We start from the raw sequence: 15,088 nt of genomic DNA, 5'->3' as shown, positions 1-15,088 counted from the left end.
AAGAAGAGCCAAGTTGTACGAGGTAGAGGGAATAACTATGCTAAAACAACTAGTTTCAAAATCCACGGCTGGCATCTGGGCCCTGCTTAACCGTACAGCCGACATCCCTCAACATGTAGCACAAATCAACTCGATCTCATCTGAGACATGGCAGTTGTACTTTCAAAAACTATATTGCTCTCCCTTCCCTGACATGCAATTAGATCTCAATTTGCCAACAGCTCCATGTTTGATATTGATGATCTTAAACAGTGCATATTGAAATTGAGCTTGTCCCGGGCGGTAGGCCGGATGGGCTGCATAATGCTATGTTAAAAATGCATATTGAAGAATGGGCAGGTATTCTCAACCATATTTTCAATCACGTACTGATATCTGGTGTTATTCCGGAAACCTGGAAAAAATCTATTATTCTCCCAATTTTTAAAAAAGGCAATCATGAGAATCCCAGATCATATAGGCCTATAGCATTACTGGACTGTCCTGGCAAATTATTTGCAAGACTTCTCCTGAAAGAATTTAACGCATGGCTACAGAGTAGTAACTTGCGAGATCCATATGAAACGGGCTTCTTACGAGGGACAGGCACTGGTATAAATATCATCACCCTATCAAGCCTTATACAGCGAGCATATCAAAGGAAACAGCCCCTATATCTCGCCTTCATCGATTTTCAGATGGCGTTTGATGCGGTACCTAGAGAACTCTTGTACAAAAAACTGGTTGATGCTGATTGTCCGTGGCACATCTTAAAATGGATAATCCAACCATACACTAACACCACCATCCAAGTACGACTCACTAACGGGGGCTTATTAACCCCTCCTATTCCAACAGCTAGAGGCCTGAAGCAAGGCTGTTTACTAGCGTCAGCCCTGTTCAATTTCTTTGTCTCCGACATCCAGCATAATTTCAGCAAACTAATATCTGACTCTCCAAGGTTAATGGGAGTTCAGATTCAATGGCTATTATATGCCGATGACATGGTCTTGATGTCACACACTCCTAAAGGCTTACGCCAATTATTGGGTGCCCTCGATGTCTACACAAAAGCAAATGTTATAACAATCAACATTGCCAAGACAAATGTCATCCAATTTGGCACTAAGAAACAAAGTCTAGCTCAGTATCATTGGCCTCTTCAAAATAGTAAGATTATGGTTACTAATGTCTATATATATCTAGGCATCATCATCTCTAACTTATGTGCCTTTGACCAGTATAACAAACAAGGGCTCCATAAACTCCAAATGTGCATCTCACAAGCTAAGATCATTAAGGCGAGATATTGTAAATTTTCTCTCCTACCGGTTCTTACATATTACAAGCAAATATTGGTACCCGTTATCTTATACGGTGCTGAGACTCGAAACATTATGTCATATACATATTGGGCTATCAGGAAAGGTCGATTTTGGAGGCAAATCTTACCTCTACCAACCTCACAGCCCTTACCACCTGTAAGACATGAGTTGGGGTTAATCTCCTTATATGCAATCTATAAATGGAACCTATGTGCCTTATACCGTAAATGCCTCCTAAATCGAGCCACAACAGGAATCTCCCAAATCATATCCACATACTTACTAAACTCTATGGATACCTTCCCGGAAGCATGGCGACAAAAAATCCAGTCAATTCTAGCAAAAGCTCAAATAGATCTAACTTTATTAGTAGAACTCCCAGATAAAGCAAAATCAAAAATCTGGCAAGCTGACTGGATTCATACACGCCTTGCCTCTGTAAACTATAAAAATTTTGAAGCATTTCCCTTCAAACTTAAATGCTATAATTCTGTGGCTGATTACATGGTGAGATCTCCCAACTCAAGCCACCGGAATGGATTTATGAGATTTAGGCTAAACCTGTGGTCGACCAATGATGTGATCAATCGACGGGTTAATGTTGATAGCCAATTACCCTGTCGATTCTGTAAGCAACGTCCAGAGACTCTCTACCATCTATGCACAGAATGTGATAAACTATCGTCAATACGCTATGCTCACTTCAAACCCTTATTCATGTTCCAAGAGATTCTCACCCCGGAAAGCCTATGGGTTTTATTGTTTCATACTAATAGAAAAGCTGTAAGGTATGCTATGGTTAATTATTTACATCATCTCAAAATACCGATGTATGCACTATCAAAATGTCGATTTTGTTTTTTACATGTAAAGATCTATTTGCCTTTTATTGTATTGACATGGTTGTATGTATTTTAAAATGTGTAAATTGTGTAAATCTATGTAAATGAATTTTAATTTTTATAAAAGTTGAAAGGTCTTGACTTTGGTCAAGACCGAACCAACTAAATAATAAAAAAAAAAAAAAAAAAATAACTCACTTCACACACCAGTAAAACCGTATAGAGCGGATTTTAGAACCTATATAACAAATGCATGACACTTGAAAAGTACATGATTGTGCCACTTTAGTTAGATGCTGGAGCCCTCTCCCAACCAGGAGCCCTCATCATGCTGGATTCGGATGACCCGACTCTTCACACCAGATACCACGGGAACACTTCCACGTGCCTATCTATTTTGAAAGGTAGTCACCAAAGCCAACGCTTGCTACTTTTATGCTCTAGCAAGAAGCATTTCTACACACGGCAGAAGAGATCCGTGTATTGAAGTATATAATTGAATTATCTGCGCATTCCAAAATGGCCACGCCATCACGCGCACCATCTTAGTTGTATTTTTACTTTCCACCATGGCCCCTGATTCGGCCATACAAACTGCCAAATATCATTGGACGAGCCAGTAGGCGGAAGCCGGTCTCGTCCACAGCCGAAGGGCCGCAGCAAAAGGGCATGTCTGTGCCAACTGGCGCACCCTCAGCCTCACTTCTGCTGCCTCGCGAGAGGGCTGGAGCACTCTCCCACCCAGGAGCCCTCATCGTGCCGGATTCGGATGACCCGACTCTTCACACCAGATACCACGGGAACACTTCCAAGTGCATATCTATTTTGAAAGGTAGGCATCGAAGCCAACACTCGCTTCTTTTATGCTCTACCAGCAAGCATTTCTACACAGGGCCAGAAGAGATCCTTGTATTGAACTATATCATTTAATTAGCGGCACATTTCAAAATGGCCACGCCATCACACGCACCATCTTAGGTGTATCTTTACTTTCTACCGCGGCCCATGATTGGGCCATACAAGCTGCCAAATATCATTGGACGAGTCAGCCATCGCCCGGACCCGCTGGCCGCTAACCCTCTTGCCACTACAGTGAGTCCTCTTGCTCCCCGGAACCCTGCTCGCGCTACCCACCCGCACCCTGATTGGGAGCATAGCATTCCTATGAGAACAACATTCTTTGCCCACGCGCCTACTCCCTCGCCATACACGCTACACGTACTTTGTCTACTCTCAGCAGTGCAGTCCAACTTACTGCAAACTCTGAGTCAGCCTACTCTACATCGACTCAGTCCATGTGATGGGCCTGGCTTTCCAAGTAAACTCTGATGCATATAGGCTGCATGTTACAATGATACTGTTATGTTTACGTTGTATTCTAGTACTGTATTGATGATCATCCCACTGTGCAGCCCACTGTATTGTTGTACACCAGCCTATGTCTATGCCTGACTAGCCTACATTCTTGATTTGCACTAGCCTATCTTGCTGATTTGCACTAGCCTATGCCTATGCCTGACTAAGCTACTCTGCTGATTTAAACTAGCCTATGCCTGCCTATGCTTGACTAGCCTACCTCTTCGATTTCCACTAGCCTATGCCAACGCTTGTCTAGCCTACCTTGCTGATTTGCACTAGCTTTTGCCTACACTTGTCTAGCCTACCTTGCTGATTTGCTCTAGCCTATGCCTGACTATCCTACCTCTTTGATTTGCACTAGCCTATGCCTACGTTTGTCTAGCCTACCTTGCTGATTTGTACTAGCCCACACCTACGCCTGAGTAGCCTATCTTTTTGATTTGCACTAGCCTACGCCTGACTAGCCTACCTTTTTGATTTGCACTAACCTATGCCTATGCCTGACTAGCCTACTCTGCTGATTTACACTAGCGTATGCCTACGCTTGTCTAGCCTACCTTGCTGATTTGCACTAGCCTATGCCTATGCCTGACTAGCCTACCTTTTTGATTTGCACTAGCCTATGCCTGACTAGCCTACCTTTTTGAATTGCACTAGTCTGTGCCTGACTAGCCTACCTTTTTGATTTGCACTAGCCTATGCCTGACTAGGCTACTCTGCTGATTTGCACTAGCCTATGCCTGACTAGCCTACCCTGCTGATTTGCACTAGCCTATGCCTATGCCTGTCTAGCCAATGGAGTGGAATTATACTTGCCAGCTCAGAATTATGTTCCCTAGAAATACCCAGATGACCCTTTTACTGTTTATTCTACCATTAATCTACAAGCAGATTACAGTTGCAACAATGCCCCATGCCAGGCACTCACCCTTTCCTCTACCCGACAGAAACAACAGATTCCGAGCCAGACTACCATGTCTCTACGAGCCTAGGATTAGTATTAATATGAATCCACATCTTAGTTACAATAAAAATGCCCCGTGCCGCGAATCAGCTCCTAGACCAGACCATGAGGCCTTGTCCAGAACCTTGAGCCCTGCCTCCCACCCTCCCATTAAACCCAAAACCACAACTCAACGACGCAAACCTGCTCCCACCAGAATCCAGGAGCCTAAAATCATGACTACTATCTCCGGAGCATACATTTATGCGAGATAGCTAGTGGCACATGCCACTGAAATAGCAGATCTGTTATCCACAGATGACCTTGACATTCTAGCTGTCACTGAATCGTGGATGCATGACGCAGCAGGCCCATCCCTTACGCTAGCAATACTCGACAATTACCATATACTCAGAGCGGTTAGATCTAATGCTAGCCATTATAGCGAGGACTAACCTCTCTATAAGACTGCTGATTCCACCTCCACTCAAATCTTGCGAAATGCTTATTGCCAAACTGCCTCCAATTGCCGCACCTTAACCATCTACCTGCTACACAAACTAATGGGGCCCATCGGTACCTTTGAGGAGGACATATCCAGCCTTCTTGCCAACAACACAAAAGACTCCTCGCAAATATTAATACTGGGTGATTTTAACCTTGGATTTAATGATTCAGAGAACAAACATGCCCAGGCACTAGCTACTATCCTCTCAGAACATGGGCTGACCCAAAAAGTCTTTTCACCGACCCACGTCAAAGGAAGGACCTTAGACTGGGTGGCAGATCTGAACTGTGAAACGTCTATTGCTAAAGTAACACTGCAATTGTGGACCAACCACCACCTGATTGATTTCTCTCTAGCAATAAACAAACAAACAAACAGCCAAAGACAAAGAAATGGCACCACCCCTTCCAACTAGGAGCAAAAGAAAATCACGCCAGACAAGCTACTACCACACATAAGCATGCACCAACATGTGTTTACACACTCTGTCCCCACAGGCCATCACCACCCTCTCTGGTCCCCCCGTGTTGTTGCCTTGTGCACCCCCCCATCCTGCACACAGGAGTCTGTCCTGATACATTCTGGTTTCACCATCACGTCTTGTGGCCAATGCTGGATTTTACTTTTATGGACTTCATTGATTCACAGTGCGTCACCCTTTCTCAACTCTCATGCTGGACTTCCTTTGCATCTTGTACTCATGGTGGCCCTGAATAATGCTGTTCCCATCTTGATCTTGTATCCAGACTTGCAACATTATGTGTTACTACTGACTTCTGCAATTGTATTCACTCTCCCCTCTTGCTTCTCCACTCTTTTTGACTGCTTACTCTCTGTTATCTCCTCCATCCCCTCTCCCTTTTCCTTTCTCCACCCCTCATCCCCTTACTTTCTTCTATGTACTTACTCTATCATAATTGTCCCTGGACCTAGTCTGATAGCAACCTTGTCTGTTTCTACCCCATCCCCTTACTGTTCCCCTCTCCCTTCTCCAGCACTATCTGAAATGTTGTCAGGCCTAGTATATTAGTCGCTTGTTTTGGTCCTCCCTTTCTGCACCCCTCTCCCTCACCTTTTATTTCCCTCCGGCTCTACCAGAAATGCCGTCAGGCCTAGTACGATAGTCGCCTGTCTGTTTCCATTTCCTTCCCACTCTCCCCCTCCCTTCCTTATCTATGTCTTAGCACTTGCACTATCTGAAATGCCATCAGGCCGAGTACGACAGTTAATTTCACATCATTACTGTTCATGGCCTGTAAGAATGTCGTTGTATTTTCCCTTGATCCCTCCCTTGCCTTGAAGCGCTTTGAAATACATTGTGTATAGGCGCTATATAAATAAACTATCATATCATATCATCCCTCAACTCTCTCCCAAGTGACTACGACCCCAACCTCCTTTTTGAGGTATTCAATAATGCCATGTATAAGGCTTTAGACATTATTGCACCGGTCAAACTGCGTAAAAGTAAAGAGCGTGCACACCTCAATGCCTGGTTTACACCCTACCTCAAAGACCTCAGACTACAAAAAAGAAAACTAGAATCCCTATGGCGCCACATCCCTTTCTGATGAAAGCAAGTTGCAACTGACTCACTTTGCAAATAACTACAAAAAGGAAATAATTCACACAAAAAAGACCTCTATAATGAAAGAATATCCAATGCCAGATCCAGCACTAAGGAACTTTTCTTGATCCTCTGGGAACTGAAATACCCAATTCCTCCCCTAGACAATGGACCTAAGGACAGACTATGGTGCACTAGCATTCAGAATGCCTTAACCAACAAAATAACCTCACTCCAAAATAAGATTGCCAATAAAAAAGCCTCCTTCCTTCCCACCGAGCCGCAGTCCACCAACCCCATTGAATCCTCTAGCCCTTTAGAACCATTCAGTTTCACCAAAGTATGTATCCAGGAAACTGAAAAAATTATTCTGTCCCCGAAACCATCCAACTGATAGGGTGACAACTGTCCCGCCTGAGTAATCGAAGATGCAGCGAGAGACCTAGCGCCATTCATCTCGAAACTAATCAATGCCTCATTAACGAATAACACTGTCCCAAGCAACCCAAAAGAGTCCTGGGTTTTACCTTTGCTAGAAAAACAGACTTTGGACCCCTCCATCCCAACAAATTACAGGCCCATTACCACAGTGCCTTTTCTCCTTAAAATAATCGACAGAGTAGCACACTTGCAAATACAGAACTACCTTGAAGTCAACCACCTCCTAGGCTCCCATCAGTCCGGCTTCAGGCCACAAAACGGCACGGAAACGGCATTAATCGACTTAAAAACACAAATTGATGAGCTCAAGGACAAAGGGAAAGCTGCCATGCTGCTCTACCTTGGCTTGTCGGCAGCCTTCAACCTGGTGGACCACGAAGTTCTGTGCAAACACCTAGCCTCGTCGGCCCACTTCTCGAAGGAGGCAATAGCATGGGTCCAGTCCTTCTTAGATAACAGAACAATGACAGTTTTCTCCACTTCGGCATCGGCCGATCCTATCCAGACTACATGTGGCGTTCCACAAAGTTCTTTTTTATCGCCAACCATGTACAATATAGTTACCAAGCCTCTATTCGACAAATTGGACAGACTGGGTGTCACCTACACGAATTACGCAGATGACGCCCAGATCCTCATCCCCCTTTCAGGCAATTCCGATAAGGATATGGCCTTGGTAAATAAAATATATCTCCTCATTCAGGCATGGATGGCATCCCATGGCCTCTGCCTGAATGACGACAAAACAGAGATCCTGATTCTTGGATCTGCTGCCAACCTAGTAAAACTGAATTCAAACTATTCCGCCTTTAATAGAAGGGAAAAACAATCAAGGTAGTTAAAGAAGTAAAAACCCTTGGTTTTTACCTCGATTCCACCCTAACACTGACGTAACAGGTAAACTCCACTGCGTTGTCTACTGCCTACACCTGCAAGCTCATCAGGGCCTGCATACCATTCTTATCCAAAGTGAGCTTCATTATCCTTGTCAACGCCTTGATACTGTCAAAATGTGATTACTGTAACACCCTATACCTAGGGGCAAACAAATATATCCTAGACAAAATCCACATTTTACAGAACAACGCCCTCAGAACGGCCCTGAATATACCAAACAGAGAACATGTCTCAAAAATTAGAAGAGAACGCCACTCGCTAAAGATAAATGATATGATCCTACTCAAAACAGTCTCACTGACATTCAAATGCCTTAACAATGCAGCACCCCCATACCTAACAGAAAGAATGGTTAGGAGAACATCTACCCACCCTTCCAGAGTGGCTAACTCCTTTTGCTTGGAGATACCCAGATACAAGCTAAAGAAATCTGGAGGAAATAGCTTTGCTGTGAAAGCTGCCCAGTCTTGGAACACATTACCTCCAGCTCCCAGAGCCGACCAATCCTACCTCAGCTTTAGGCATAATACCCTGTACTGGCTGTGCTCCAATGACACATGATCTCTACTGGACCTAAATCCGATGTATATACCTTTGTATTTGTTTTATGTAACCCACTGCACCATTTTGATGTATTTCTTTTGTTTATTTCCTGACGCCTTACTGTATCTATTTCATTGTGTAACTAAGCTTTAAGTATTCTTGTACCTCGTTGTGCCTAGTTACTTACCGGTTGGTGCGCCCTACAAATCAATAAACAAACAAACAAACTTGATAAAGCGTTGTCAACATTTACAGAGAATGCTTTTTCTATATTGCACATTACAGGGGATATGGGCACCATCAATCAAGTTGCGTACATGCCAACTTTAGCCGTTCCAAAGAGAGTAGTCCAGTCCTGGTATTAAATTTGCATTCTGGGACTTGTACTCCTGAATTTCTACTGGCGAAATCCAGAACTAGAAGTCCCAGAAAACAAAGTTAAGACCAGGACTGAACAATTGTCTCCCGAATAGAATGGATAATGTCGCCATTTATGAAGTTGGTTGCACGTAATTACTATATTCCCATCCATCTACTTTATAGCGTGCTTGTTCCCCTATGTATTATTGATAATGACCTGTTTAAAGCAGACAACTGCTCCTACTATTTTATGTTTTAATTTCCTTTTGAAATGTTGAATTTTCCTTTTTTGTAGGGAAAAGAGGGTTACACAGAGAACGAAAGACAAAAGAAAAGTGAGCAGCAACGCACAGGAGTGTTCTGATTCTTGAGACTACCAATAACCATTTTCCATGAAAATTGTGATTAAGTAGGTAGGATCTGAATTTGTCTGCTAGAGAATGGAGTCTGATTGGATCTACAAATTTGGCACACAATAAACCAGTATCCCTTACTTATGTCCAATCAGCACCCATCTGTGAAGTATCAACCAAAGAGGTTTCTTAGATTGGTGGCTCTATCTGGCAGAATGAGCCCACATTCTGAGCATTCTATTGACTGTGCCCACTCTGTACATTCCCAGATTCTTGGACTGGGGTGTTAAAGGTGATTACATCATCATTATATATTGGTGGCTTTCAAGTCTTCAAGGTTCCTGCCAGAAACGGACCAAAGGGGCGGCCATACGGAGGATTAATAATTGGTGTCAAGAGTAGTTTAAAATCCATGTAAATTAGCCCTCTAGCAGGAAATGTATTGGCTGTGAAAATCAAGATTATTGATAAGTCAATTCAATTTGGATTAATCATCAATGTGTATGACCCTCTGGGTGCAATGCATACTGACTATATTTTTGAGCAGATTACTACGATATTGACAACCTGGTGCAGTGGACATAAAGATGATATGATTTTGCTGGGTGGGCATCTAAATGCAAGCTGTAAGGAGAACAATGCCTTTGTGCCATGTGATAATGTACCTAGTACGGACACGTTCACCCATTAAGTTTCAAACACCCAAAGGTAAATATTGGTTAGAATATCTAACTGATTGGGAGTTAATTATGCTAAACGGGCAGACCTCAGGCGACATTACTGGTGTTCATACATGGTCTAATGGTAAGGCTAAGGATATGTTGGATTACTTTTTTGGAAGTAATAAACTGATTCATATGTTAAAAGCCTAGAAATGTGAATTAATGAATGCATTGGTCATGCTATATTGTCTCTTAGCCTGAAATATGCATAATATGAACCAACTGACATTAAAATAGGAGAGGTGAATAATGCAGGGAATCACATAAATTGGACAGGGCAGAACTTTAGCACGATCACTGCATTTGTTTCCCATGCTAAATATATTCACTTAGATGCATTGCGTGAGCTGACGGTAAATGAAATTCAAAACTGGGTTAAAGGTTTGACTGTTAAAATGGTCAAAAGCACAGGTCATTATTTTGTTACAAATTCTAAAGAAAAGGGCAAAGTGTTTGTCAGGGATGGTAAAAAAGACACCAGAAAATATAAATACCATGATGGAGAGAATTAGGAAAATCAAAAATAAATACCATAATTGGGTTAAATCATGCAAAAATTCCCAATTGCAGCACATGATCTCAGTCCTAAAATGCAGTAATGTATAGTCGATGTGGCTAACGCTGGGAGCAGCTAAGGGGCAGAAAGATAAACTAGTCAACAATCCCTTTGGTGAAGAATGTTGGAAGAATTTAATTCTTAAGAACATGAATATAATAGATGAGCAGCATTCCATTGATAACATAGGTTCTGCCCCCTGGGCAGTAGAGATTGATCAAGAAACTATCCTAGAAGCCATTAGAAAACTTAATAGATCCTGGGCACCTGACCCTAATGGTTTGGCCAAGTTTGTGCTAAGAAATGATCCTGTTGTGTAGTTTGAGATGTTAGAAATTATGTTTCATAAAGTTTGTCACTATAGAACCATTTCTTATTCTTGGCGACAAGCACTACTTATCTCTATTTATAAGAAAGGCCTCTGTACCTTGCCAACTAACTGCAGGTTACTGTTGATGCTAGATGTAACTGGGAAGATATTCTCATCTTTTGTATTACATCGGTTACAGCATTGAGTCGAGACAAATCAATTACTTGATCTCTTCCAAACAGGTTTTTGACCTGGTTCGGCTACAACTCACAATTTAAGATTGATCAATAGATTAACCAATAAAGCTAGATCTAAAGGAAGTTCTGTTTAGTAAGCTATTATAGATTGTCAAGCAACCTTTGAGAGGGTCAATCACAGCATTGTCTAGACCAAGTTAGAAAACAATAGGCTGTCCTTCTGCTTTATTGACAATAATTGAATTGTTGCACACCAATACCAAGGTTCAGGTAAGGCTGAGCAGCAAGGGTAATTTTACAGAATTAGTGCCAACCAATAGGGGAGTCAGTAAGGTTGTGTGCTGGCTCCCTATTATTTAATGTATATTTGGCAGATCGTCCGACTAGGTTGTCTGCCGTGGCCAACTGTCCCCCTAAAATTGGCAATGAACATAGATTGAGTCTGTTGTATGTAGATTATTTGGTGGTTTTTGACCATACACATATGGGAGTGACTAGAACTATTACTGAGCTATGTCTCTATGTGACTGAAAGAGATCTAGAAATTAAGCTTGAGAAAACCAAGGCTATGAAGTTTACTAAAAAGCCAAGTAGGAAACCTATTCTAATAATTATGTGGATAATGATTCTTATTTGGGTATTAAGATTGGCAGCAGTATTGGCTACAACAAAATTATTACTGCTAAAAATGGGCCAATTGCGTGTGAAACTTCCCGTGAACCCCAGTAATACACGTACCACACTCTCACAGGCCCTTTTGCGTGTGAAATTTCCCGCGAAACCCACTAATACACGTACCCCGCTCAGTATATACGTGCTTTTTATTTGTGCACACTTTTGTAATGCGCAGGGACGGTACCGCCTGCCTTCGTGTGGCAGACGTGTTTATGGCCCTTTCGCGTGTTAAACTTCCTGCGAACCCCAGTAATACACGTACCCCACTCGCACAGGGCCCTTTCGCGTGTAAAACTACCTGCGAACCCCAGTAATACACGTACCCCACTCGCACAGGGCCCTTTCGCGTGTAAAACTTCCTGCGAACCCCAGTAATACACGTATCCCACTCAGTATATACGTGCATTTTATTTGTGCACACTTTTGAAATGCGCAGGGCGCTATCGCCTGCCTTCATGTGGCGGACGTGTTTAGGCCTGTGCGTGTCTTTGCCCGTGCACGGGTTTGCCCTATTCGATTCCATGAATACGTGTGGTTCGCGTACATGTGGTCGTTCCGTGTACTTCCCAGCAGTACTTCCCCAGTTACGCCTTCTTTTTCACGCGTTATTCCCTATTCCGCGTGTTACGCCCCCTATTCCGCATTTTTGTGTGCGCTGCGCTACGGGCGCTTTCACTGTGCGCTTAGCACACGCTATTTGGAGATGTGTGCGCTTTCGCTGTGTGCTTAGCGCACGCTCTTTGGCGACGTGTATGCCAGCGTGCGCCATGCACGGATTTGGCGCTCAACCAGTAGGAAAGTAGCGCAGCGCCTTCTTTGAATCGCACGCGTGCGCGTGCGCTTTCTTTCTCATGCTTGCGCCTCCTTGCGCCTGCTTGCGCTGGGATTTTTTCGGCGCACGTTTGTTCCATGAATCGGCCCCTAAATGATTTGAAGTAGCTAAAAATCTTAGAAGGCACATTTTGGAGAAGCATTTTTTTGAATTTATTTCAAGCAGTCTCCATGGAATTTCTTAGCCTTAACTGGGATTGATATCCCTTTGTGCAATGGCCTTGAAAAGAAGGGGGGAACTACATATCAACTACATATCAAGGATTTACATACTCCTAAATGTGCACTTTTGGCTACGACAGGTGAAAATTGTGACTCAGAGGTAATTAACAATTCAAATAACCTGAATAAAAAGCTGTTTGAACATATTAATTGCAAACCTGTGGCCAATAATGGCGAAGACTACTATCAGTTTAAACACATTTTAAATAAGAATATAGATATTTGGGATTGGAATTTGAACTACTCCCATATATTGAAGCTGAAAAGCTATCAGAGTGTATCACAGGTGATTCGTAAAAAGGCTGCGGCGCCGTTCAACCCGTTCCGCCACATTACGAGTTCCCCTCGCGGGACACGTTAAGCACGCCTGGGAAAACCAGACGTGCATACCGGGTCCTGCAAAGGGAAGAGGGAGCAAACAACGGGCCATCTCGTAATGGTCCGTTGTTTACTCCTTCTCCCATTCCCCTTCAGCCCTATGGGGGCTGAAATGGGAATGGGGATGAACCGTGTCTGTGTCCTCGAGTGAGGAATTACCGGGCCATCCAAACTCGGAATGGTCCGGTAAGTCCTCATTCCGAGGACACGGATGCGGTTTTGCCGGCAGCCATGCCGCCAATAGCGGCATGGCTACCGGCATACCTCGTAATGAGGCCCATTGTCATATTTGCATTTTGAATCAGATCCTCAAAACAACCAAGCATGTGATGACCAAATGTAGGCTAGTGGGCAGTCTATATATGAACAATTTAGGCTCTTATGTCAGAGATTATGATATGATAAAGACCCACGAAATGCGGATGGGATGTTTTGCCTGAACTGTGGTCTTTCATCTCTGCACATTGCACTTTATCGAATTGGGCTTGAAGTATCTAAATTATTAAATTGTTAAATATGATGTAAATAATCAGATGATTGCATGACATTTCAGAATAAATTATATTAAAAAAGCCTTATTTTTTTATAAACAGTATTATGCATGTTTACATTTTAGATCATTTGAAGATGTGCTTCATTGTATAATTGTTTGAAATGTTGTTTGATTGGAAGTTGTGAAAATTCTAGTGCACTAGACACATATATAATAAAATAAAATAAAAGTGAAGAGCACAAGGTGTTTGGACTACACTGGCTCATAGCAGGCGGGGATGGGGGGTGCAAAACACCATGTTGCTCAAAATGCAGGCTGAATCCTATGGAAAAGGACTGCATTCTGAGCAAGCTGTTGGGTAATCTGTCACGCTATCCCTACTCCCTAGTCCCGAGCAATCTCCCCCACCTTAATAGTAAGGATAAAACCACATTTGACTTAGCTGCTGAATTTACCTTCATCCCTGCAACTGCTGGTCTCCATGGGAACATGGCGTGTCTATTCCAAGAGCAGGCTTTCTTATTATCACATCTGCCTTCTTGATTGTTGTTTTGTTGAAAAAGCACCCCTCCCTCTTCCTCAATACTAATTGCCATTATCACCCCCGGTCAATTCCTGGTGCTAATGACAAAACTAGATTCAGTGGCATAGAATAGAAAGGACCTTCCAATGCCACCCTGAGTGGTTTCTTCCCACAAGTGAAGGCATTATTGACTAAGAAATTGCATGGCGGCCCTCGGTAAAGGCCCTCCCTCCGCTCTGGCATTTCCCTTGGGATGGTTACCAGCAGGCAGAACCTATCAACCTGACGCACATAGACAAAAAAGAATATATGCAAAAGAGCTGCATCACTTTAACAAGCGAGGAGATTCCGTGTTGAGCGGACATGGTACACCCCTCGCCTCCAATATTTAACCACAGACCCACTGCGAAGCGGCCGCAAAGTGGCTGGCAAAGTGGGAGCAGTTACAGCAGGAGAACGCTTTTCTTCCATTCTCAGTGAAACTGTCATTGTTTATTTTTGTATCTTTGACATCTGCGGCTAGGACCAGCAAAAGAGCTGTATCGCTTTAACAAGCAAGGGGACGCCGTGGTGAGCAGACGTGCTCCACCCCCCACCTCCCATACTAAACCACAGACACACCGCGCATCGGATGCAAAGTGGTTGGCAAAGTGGGAGCAGTTACAGCAGGAGAATGCTTTTCTTCCATTCTCAATGAAACTGACATTGTTTTTTTGTGTATCTTTGACATCTGCGGCGAGGACCAGCAAAAGAGCTGTATCGCTTTAACAAGCGAGGGGACGCTGTGTCGAGCGGACGTGTTCCACCCCCCACCTCCCATACTTAACCACAGACGTACCACGAAGCGGCCGCAAAGTGGCTGGCAAAGTGGGAGCAGTTAATATTAACATCACCATCAAGTTCTAGCCATTTACTCTGAGTGAACACGACGGGAGAAGCCCCACTGAAGGTAGCCTCCCCATGCAAGGAACACTCTGGTGGGCATGGCCTAGAGCTTACCAACAGGGGTATGCGTCGGTTGCAGGAGACCGCAAGTGCATTGCATCGCACCAAGTTTGGGGAAT

General features: G+C 43.4%; 1 protein-coding gene and 1 long non-coding RNA gene across 3 annotated transcripts in view; one reads left to right on the top strand and one right to left on the bottom strand.

The window, feature by feature from the left end:
* Window positions 1–13,533, top strand: part of LOC138516882 (uncharacterized) — a 215,808-nt gene extending 202,275 nt beyond the window's left edge. For both annotated transcript variants that reach the window (XR_011282325.1, XR_011282326.1), the window contains exon 4: window positions 9,060–13,533. This is a non-coding gene — a long non-coding RNA (uncharacterized lncRNA). The remainder of the gene's footprint in view (window positions 1–9,059) is intronic.
* The window catches only part of LOC138516880 (uncharacterized), a 192,882-nt gene that overhangs the window by 71,559 nt on the left and 106,235 nt on the right, over window positions 1–15,088 (bottom strand). The window lies entirely within an intron of this gene.

Source organism: Ambystoma mexicanum, chromosome 6q (assembly GCF_040938575.1).
Source record: "Ambystoma mexicanum isolate Mex_15411 chromosome 6q, UKY_AmexF1_1, whole genome shotgun sequence".
NCBI classification, from domain to species: Eukaryota; Metazoa; Chordata; class Amphibia; order Caudata; family Ambystomatidae; genus Ambystoma; species Ambystoma mexicanum.
This window is presented reverse-complemented; position numbering and strand designations above follow the sequence as displayed.